The following is a 10,018-nucleotide window of genomic DNA, read 5'->3' as shown; positions in this document are numbered from 1 at the left end:
CATATTAAAAGTAGAAAAATCATGTATCTACCCTGGCCCTAACCCTAAACTCTGTCTTATGAGGTCAAACATGAAGAGAAGTGGTTTTGGGTTTCAAACATGGAAATTTCAAAAACCTCCCAAAAACTTCATCTTAGAGTGACTAAGAAGGTTCCATGCTTTCCTTTTCATTTTCATGTTTTAAATTAACTTGTTTAAATCTTGGTCAAACATAGGATTTGACCAAGATTCAAATGGGCATAAACATTCAGAAAAAATTTAAAAATAAGAAACCAACGCACATATAGTCTTCTTATGTCATATAGTAAGCATTCAAGTTGATAAACAAGCATGTCTAGACATATTCAAACCCGTAAAATCATGTATCTACCCCCTAACCCTGAACTAGATTTGTCTTATGAAGTCAAGCATTAAGAGAAATGGTTTTGGGTTTCAAACATGGAAATTTCTAGACCCCCCCCCAAAGCTTCATGTTAAAGTGACTAAGAAGGATCCAGGCTTACCTTTTCATTTTCATGTTTTAAGCTTGTTTAAATCTTGGTCAAACCTAGGATTTGACCAAGATTCAAATGGGCATAAAAATTCAAAAAAAAAATAAAAAATGAAAAACCAAACCACATAGCCTTCTTATGTCATATATATATAGTAAGCCTTCAAGTTGATGAACAAGGTCTAGACATATTCAAAACAGAAAAAGCATGTATCTACCCCCTAACCCTTAACTATGTCTTATGAAGTCAAGCATGAAGAGAAGTGGTTTTGGGTTTCAAACATGGAAATTTCAAAAACTTGCCAAAAGGTTAATTTTAGAGTGAATAAGAAGGATCCAAGCTTACCTTTTCATTTTCAGGATTTATGCTTGTTTAAATCTTGGTCAAACATAGGATTTGACCAACACACATATAGTCTTCTTATGTCATATAGTGAGCATTCAACTTGATAAACAAGCATGCATATCTAGACATATTCAAACCTGACAAATGATGTATCTACCCCTAACCCTAAACTCTGTCTTATGAAGTCAACCATGAAGAGAAGTGGTTTTGGGTTTCAAACATTGAGATTTCAAGAACCCCCCAAAAGCTTCATTTTAGAAAGACTAAGAAGGATCCAGGCTTACCTTTTCATTTTATGTTTTAAACTTGTTTAAATCTTGGTCAAACCTACGATTTGACCAAGATTCAAATGGGCATAAACATTCAGAAAAAAACAAAAAATGAAAAACCAACGCACATATAGTCTTCTTATGTCATATAGTAAGCATTCAAGTTGATAAACAAGCATGTCTAGACATATTCAAACTCGACAAATCATGTATCTACCCCTAACCCTAAACTATGTCTTATGAAGTCAACCATGAAGAGAAGTGGTTTTGGGTTTCAAACATTGAGATTTCAAGAACCCCCCAAAAGCTTCATTTTAGAATGACTAAGAAGGATCCAGGCTTACCTTTTCATTTTCATGTTTTAAACTTGTTTAAATCATGGTCAAACCTATGATTTGACCAACATTCAAATGGGCATAAAAATTCAAAAAAATCAAAAAAAAAAATCAAAAACCAAAGCACATAGCCTTTTTATGTCATATAATGAGCATTCAAGTTGATAAAAATGGTCTAGACATATTAAAACTAGAAAAATCATGTATCTACCCTGGCCCTAACCCTAAACTCTGTCTTATGAAGTCAAACATGAAGAGAAGTGGTTTTGGGTTTCAAACATGGAAATTTCAAAAACCTCCCAAAAACTTCATCTTAGAGTGACTAAGAAGGTTCCATGCTTACCTTTTCATTTTCATGTTTTAAATTAACTTGTTTAAATCTTGGTCAAACCTAGCTAGTATTTGACCAAGATTCAAATGGGCATAAAATTCTAAAAAACCAGAAAAATGAAAAACCGAAGCACATAGCCTTCTTATGTCAAATATAGTAAGCATTCAAGTTGATAAACAAGGTCTAGACATATTCAAAACAGAAAAAGCATGTATCTACCCCTAACCCTTAACTCTGTCTTATGAAGTCAAGCATGAAGAGAAGTGGTTTTGGGTTTGAAACATGGAAATTTCAAAAACTTCCCAAAAGCTTAATTTTAGAGAGACTAGGAAGGATCCAGGCTTACCTTTTCATTTTCATGTTTTAAGTTTGTTTAAATCTTGGTCAAACCTAGGATTTGACCAACAATATTCAAATGAGCATAAAAATTCAGAAAAAAAAATTAAAAAAAAAACCAAAGCACATAGTCTTACGTCATATATATACTAAGCATTCAAGTTGATAAACAAGGTCTAGATCACATATTCAAACCAGACAAATCATGTATCTACCCCCAACCCTAAACTATGTTTTTGGGGGATTTCTTCGACGAAGTTATAACACACCTTCATTTCAAATTGGAATTACTTTCAATAAATGAGCATAAACTCATTTAAATGTGCGAAACTAGCTAGAAAAAGCACTAAAACCGTAAAAGTTGGGAATTGGCACTAAAATATGGCGTAATTTATCTTCAAAATTTAGAGTTGCCATTTTGACCCGTATCTTATGTACCCCATTCACAAAATAAACATATTTTGTCATCTAGAAAATGAAAAGGTATTTTTATACCGAAAAGTTGAAAAGTCTAGTCATCAACATTGTTGGGAATGGCAAGATGCACCACCATGCCCAATTTGGGCACATTGTAACAAACTATGCCACAAATATGGCCATAACTATATCATTTGGCTTGCAAACCAGGAATCTTCATACACGATAGTCCGCTTTGTGAAGACATTTTGTTTTTCACTACCCTATCACATGTTTCTTATTTTCCCTGTCAACTAACACATACAAGCACACTCCATGCGGAAGGGTTTCATTTTTGAGGTTTTCTTCATTTTCATTTATTTATTTCAAAACCAGGTCAAAATGGTCGACATGATTATCCTTGCAAAGGGGTTGAATATTTCAGTACTATCACTGGTTTCTATATATAGTAAGTAATATGTATTTAAAAATGATTTGTGGGGACTTGTAGGACCAAGTTATAACACACCTACAATTCAAATTTGAATTACTTTCAATAAATCAGCATAAAGTCATTTAAATGTGCGAAACTAGCTAGAAAGCACTAAAAACCGTAAATTTGGGAATTGGCATTAAAATATGGCCTAATTTATTTAAAAAATGTAGATGCGCCATTGTGACCCATATCTTATCTACCCCATGCACAAAATAAACATATTTTATCATCTAGAAAATGAAAAACGAATTTTTATAGCGAAAACTTGAAAAGTCGTCTAGTCATCAACATTGTTAGAAATGGCAAGATGCACCACCATGCCCAATTAGGGAACACTATAACAAACAATGCTGTCCAGGGAGAATCAAACTTGGTAATATTAACTATGAGATTGAACAAAACGTTATATTTGGTTTACCCTTTGAACCTCCTAACTTACCACAACATTGACTTGTTATTTTTATTTACAAATAGATATTTTAATATCCCATTGTTGTGCAATAATATATGTTTTTATCTCAAATCAATTAGCATTTGATTTTAAAAAACTACCATAATAATTTCTGAGAAAGTGTTGAACAAGTTTCAGAATGTAATTTTATACTTGATACGACCAATAATAGACTTAAATTAAATTGGATTTCAAAGTACAGATTTTATAAGCGAATAGAGTTTCATGCTGCAGACTATGTATTAGCTTGACGGACACCCCTAGAATAAAGTAGGTCGGTCACTTACGTGTGGTTCCCATGCGTGTAGGTCCCACACATCAGTGAGCACAAGTCACGTGCGGTAGGTAGGCAAACTCCCAGCAATCTTCTTTGTCAAGTAAAGACGCATCGTCAAGACTCTCTCTTTCTCCCATTTGTCGCTGAAAAAAAAGAATATTAGATGGGCGCGTAGCCTACACTGCAGATCTACAGAACTGAAACCCTGTGTGCCAGTCAACATCACTCACCGAAAAAAGTGAAGCATTTCTTTTCACCATAAATAACAGCGGCCCCGTGAGGCACTGCTCTCCCTTTCTATTTCTCCTTCCGTGTGATCCCTCTTGCACCTTTTATCCTTTGCACGAAACTCCACTTATTTTTGTCATTGTTGCACAGAACACTCAATTAACCTGTTCTTTTGCACATATCACCAGCTCATGTATTTGTTGCACAAAGGTCTAAATCTCTGGCTAAGCTACTTTACTCTAAGGGCTCCTTTGATTCAAAGGATAGAAAAAGCATAGGAATAGGAAAGTCATAGGATTAGAATGGCATGTCTATTTGAATCCCATAGGAAGATGAACTTTGTTTGATTGAAGCAAAGGAATTTTTCATGAGGTACGAGCTAATGTTTTTTAACTATAGGAATTACACTATGCAAATCCTATGAATCAAAGAGCCCTATGAATCAAACAGCCCTAAATCTGATGACCGGGACCTAGAAGGTAGTGGTAATATACATTTGTTGGAGATATGCCCAAGAGGCAATAATAAAAGTGGTTATTATATATCTTTATGTTTATGATAAATGTTTATATACCATGCTATAATTGTATTAACCGAAACATTGATACATGTGTGTTATGTAAACAACAATGAGTCCCTAGTAAGCCTCTTAACTAGCTTGTTGATTAATAGATGATTAGTTTCATAATCATGAACATTGGATGTTATTAATAAACAAGGTTATATCATTATATGAATGATGTAATGGACACACCCAATTAAGCGTAACATAAGATCACGTCATTAAGTTATTTGCTATAAGCTTTTGATACATAGTTACCTAGTCCTTTCGACCATGAGATCATGTAAATCACTTATACCGGAAAGGTACTTTGATTACATCAAACACCACTGCGTAAATGGGTGGTTATAAAGGTGGGATTAAGTATCCGGAAAGTATGAGTTGAGGCATATGGATAAATAGTGGGATTTTTCCATCCCGATGACGGATAGATATACTCTGGGCCCTCTCGGTGGAATGTCGTCTAATTAGCTTGCAAGCATATGAATAAGTTCATAAGAGACTACATACCACGGTACGAGTAAAGAGTACTTGTCGGGAGACGAGGTTGAACAAGGTATAGAGAGATACCGATGATCAAACCTCGGACAAGTAAAATATCGCGTGACAAAGGGAATTGGTATCGTATGTGAATGGTTCATTCGATCACTAAGTCATCGTTGAATATGTGGGAGCCATTATGGATCTCCGGATCCCGCTATTGGTTATTGGTCGGAGAGAGTTCTCAACCATGTCTACATAGTTCGCGAACCGTAGGGTGACACACTTAAGGTTTGATGTCGTATTAGTAGAACTTGAATATGGAATGGAGTTCGAAGTATTGTTCGAAGTCTCGGATGGGATCCCGGACATCACGAGGAGTTCGGAATGGTCCGGAGAATAAGATTCATATATAGGAAATCATTTTATAAGTTTGAAAATGATCCGGTGCATTTATGGAAGGTTCTAGAAGGTTCTAGAAAAGTCTGGAAGAAATCACTTTGGAAGGCGGAGTCCCGAAGGGACTCCACCACCCATGGCCGGCCAACCCTAGAGGGGTGGAGTCCCAAGTGGACTCCACCAAGGGGGCCGGCCACCCCTCATGGAAGGGTGGGAGTCCCACTTGAGGTGGGAATCCCACCTTGGGTAGGTTTCCCTACACATGGAAGGTTTTGGGTTGGGGTCTTATTCGAAGACTTGTAGTCCAACACTTGGGGGTTCCACCTATATAAAGAGGGGCCAAGGGGAGGGGGCCGGCCACCACAACACCACCACCTTGGCCGCACCCCAAGGAGGCCGGCCACCCCCTCTCCCAAACCCTAGCCGCCCCACCTCCTCCACCTCTCCCGCAACGCTTAGCGAAGCTCCGCCGGAGATCTCCATCGCCACCGCCACCACACCGTCGTGCTGCCGGATTCAAGGAGGAGCTACTACTTCTGCTGCCCGCTGGAACGGGGAGAAGGACGTCGTCTTCATCAACACCGAACGTGTGACCGAGTACGGAGGTGCTGCCCGATTGTGGCACCGTCAAGATCTTCTACGCGCTTTTGAAAGCGGCAAGTGATCGTCTACCGCAGCAACAAGAGCCTTATCTTGTAGGCTTTGGAAATCTTCAAGGGTGAGTCTTGTTCATCCCCTCGTTGCTCCCGTCTTCTAGATTGCATCTTGGCTTGGATTGTGTTCTCGCGGTAGGAAATTTTTTGTTTTGTATGCAACGAATCCCTACAGTGGTATCAGAGCCGTGTCTATGCATAGATGGTTGCACGAGTAGAACACAATGGTTTTGTGGGCGTTGATGCTTATGTTGTCTTTAGTTTGAGTACTTTGCATCTTTGTGGCATAGTGGGATGAAGCGGCTCGGGCTAACTTTACATCCGCGTTCATGAGATTTGCTCCACGCTCGACATGCAACTTGTATTGCATAAGTGGCTTTGCGGGTGTCTGTCTCTCCTACTATAGTGAAGATTCAATTTACTCTTCTATTGACAACACTAGTATCACCGTTATGGTTCATGTTCGTAGGTAGATTAGATCTTACTCGAAAACCCTAAACCACGTGAAATATGCAAACCAAATTAGAGAACGTCTAACTTGTTTTTGCAGGGTTTGGTGATGTGATATGGCCATAATGTGATGATGAATATGTATGAGATGATCATTATTGTATTGTGGCAACCGGCAGGAGCCTTATGGTTGTCTTTAAATTTCATGTTGAGTAGTATTTCAAAGAAGTTGTAATAGTTGCTACATGGGAGAACAATCATGAAGACGGCGCCATTGACCTTGACGCTACGCCAACGATGATGGAGATCATGCCCGTTGATGATGGAGATCATGTCCGTGCTTTGGAGATGAAGATCAAAGGCGCAAAGACAAAAGGGCCATATCATATCACATATGAACTGCATGTGATGTTAATCCTTTTATGCATCTTATTTTGCTTAGATCGCGACAGTAGCATTATAAGATGATCCCTCTCACTAAAATATCAAGATAATAAAGTGTTCATCCTTAGTAGCACCGTTGCCAAGACTTGTCGTTTCGAAGCATCTCGTGATGATCGGGTGTGATAGACTCAACAAGTGCATACAACGGGTGCAAGCCAGTTTTGCACATGCGGATACTAAGGTGGCCTCGACGAGCCTAGCATGTACAGACATGGTCTCGGAACACGTGATACCGAAAGGTAGAGCATGAATCATATGATTGATATGATGAACACTTTGAGTGTTTGCCATCGAAGTTACATCTTGTCTCGTGATGATCGGACTTGGTGTGGTGGATTTGGTTCGTGTGATCACTAAGACAATTCGAGGGATATTGTTTTGAGTGGGAGTTCACCTAGTTTTTAATTTTGTTGAATTAAAATTTGAACTCAATTTGTCATAAACTTAGTCTAAACTATTGCAAATATATGTTGTAGATATGACGTCCCCAATCAATTTTAACCAGCTCCTAGAGAAAGAAAAGCTTAAGAGCAACGGTAGCAACTTCACCTAGTCGGTTCCGTCATGTGAGGATTTTCCTCAGCTGGCGGAAATCTGCAATATGTGCTTGATGCACCGCTAGGTGACCCTCCTGCGAAGCTGAAACCGATGAAGTAAAGAATGTTTACGCGACTCGGAAAACTCGGTACTCTCAAGTTCGGTGTGCCATCCTATGCGATCGGAAGCCGATCTTCAAAAACGTTTTGAGCACCACGATCCTCATGAGTTGGTCAATGAGTTGAAAACTATCTTTGAAACTCATGCGGCCGTGGAATGCTATGAAGCATCGAAACACTTCTTCAGTTGCATGATGGAAGAAGGCAGCTCCATTAGTGAGCACATGCTCGCCATGACCGAGGCATGCGAAGAAACTCGGTGACTTGGGAATAGTGATTCCTAACGAGCTGGGGATTAATCGTGTCCTTCAATCATCGCCACCTAGTTACAAGAACTTTGTGATGAACTACAATATACGAGAACATGAACAAAGAGTTACCTGAACTCTTCGCCATGCTAAAATCTGCTTGAGATTGAGATTAAGAAAGAGCACCAAGTGTTGATGGTCAACAAGACCACCGGTTTCAAGAAACGGGGCAAGTCTAAAGGCAAAAACAAGAAGGGTGGCAAGAAAGCTGCCACGCCTCTGTGAAACCTAAGAGCGGCCCTAAGCCGATCGTTGAGTGCTATTACTGCAAGGAGAAGGGACACTTGGAAGCGTAATTGCTCCAAGTATTTGGCGGATCCGAAGAAGCGGCCTTGTCAAGAAGAAGAAAGAAGGTATATCCGATATACATGTTATAGATGTTTATCTTACTTGGTTCTCATACTAGTACCGGGTATTTGATATCTGGTTCGGTTGCTCATATTTGTAACTCGAAACGGGAACTAAAGAATAAATGAAGACTACTAAAGGATGAAGTGACGATGCGCGTTGGAAATGGATCCAAAGTCGATGTGATCGACTGTCGGCACACTTCCTCTACATCTACCTTCGGGATTAGTTTTAAACCTCAATAATTGTTATTTTGTACCCGCGTTGAGCATGAACATTATATCTGGATCTTGTTTAATGCAAGACGGTTATTCATTCAAGTCCGAGAATAATAGTTGTTCTATTTTTATGAATAATATCTTTTATGGTCGAGCACACGAAAAGAATGGTTTATTTCGTTAGATCTCGATAGTAGTGATACACATATTCATAACATTGATGCTAAGCGAATTAAATTGAATGATAATTCTACTTATATGTGCACTGTCATCTTGGTCATATTGGAGTGAAACGCATGAAGAAACTCCATACCGATGGATTACTTGAATCACTTGACTTTGAGTCACTTGATAGATGCGAAGCATGTCTAATGGGAAAAATAACTAAGACTCCATTCTCTGGTATTATGGAGCGAGCTACAGACTTATTGGAAATCATACATACCGATGTGTGTGGACCAATGATTGTAGCCTCGCGCGGTGGTTATCGTTATGTTCTAACCTTCACAGATGATTTGATTAGATATGGGTATATCTATTTCATGAAACATAAATCCGAAACTTTCGAGAAGTTTAAGGAATTCCAAAGTGAAGTAGAAAATCAACGTAACAAGAAGATTAAATTTCAACGATCTGATTGCGGAGGTGAATATCCGAGTTATGAGTTTGGCATGCATTTAAAGAAATGTGGAATACTTTCACAATTGACACCGCCGGGAACACCACAACGAAACGGTGTGTCCGAACGTCGTAATCGAACTCTCTTAGATATGGTTCGTTCTATGATGTCTCTTACTGATTTGCCGTTATTATTTTGGAGTTATGCATTAAAGACAGCCGCATTCACTTTAAATAGAGCACCATCAAAATCCGTTGAAACGACACCGTATGAATTATGGTTTAATAAGAAACCTAAGTTGTCGTTCCTTAAAGTTTGGGGTTGCGAAGCCTATGTAAAAAATTACAACCGGACAAGCTAGAACCCAAAGCGGAAAAATGCGTCTTCATAGGATACCCTAAGAAAACTATAGGGTACACTTTCTATCACAGATCCGAAGGCAAGATCTTTGTTGCTAAAAATGGAACCTTTCTTGAGAAAGAATTTCTCACTAATGAAGTGACTGGAAGAAAAGTAGAACTCGATGAGATTGATGAATCTTTACTCGTTGATTAGAGTAGCGCGATGCGGAAGATGTTCTGTGCCGCCTACACCGGCAACGAGAGGAAGCTAATGATAATGATCATGAAACTTCAAACGAGATAGCTCTCGAACCTCGCAGATCGACAAGGGAACGTGCCACTCCTGATTGGTATGATCCTTGTCTAAATGTCATGATTGTAGACAACAATGATGAAGACCACTGCGACGTATGAAGAAGCGATGATGAGCCCGGATTCCAACAAATGGCAAGAAGCCATGAAATCCGAAATGGGATCCATGTATGATAACAAAGTATGGACTTTGGTAGACTTACCTGATAGCCGCAAGGCTGTCGAGAATAAATGGATCTTCAAAAGAAAAACAGATGCTGATGGTCATATTAC

The sequence above is a fragment of the Lolium rigidum genome, chromosome 3 (assembly GCF_022539505.1).
Source record: "Lolium rigidum isolate FL_2022 chromosome 3, APGP_CSIRO_Lrig_0.1, whole genome shotgun sequence".
NCBI classification, from domain to species: Eukaryota; Viridiplantae; Streptophyta; class Magnoliopsida; order Poales; family Poaceae; genus Lolium; species Lolium rigidum.
Note: the sequence above shows the minus strand (reverse complement) of the source record.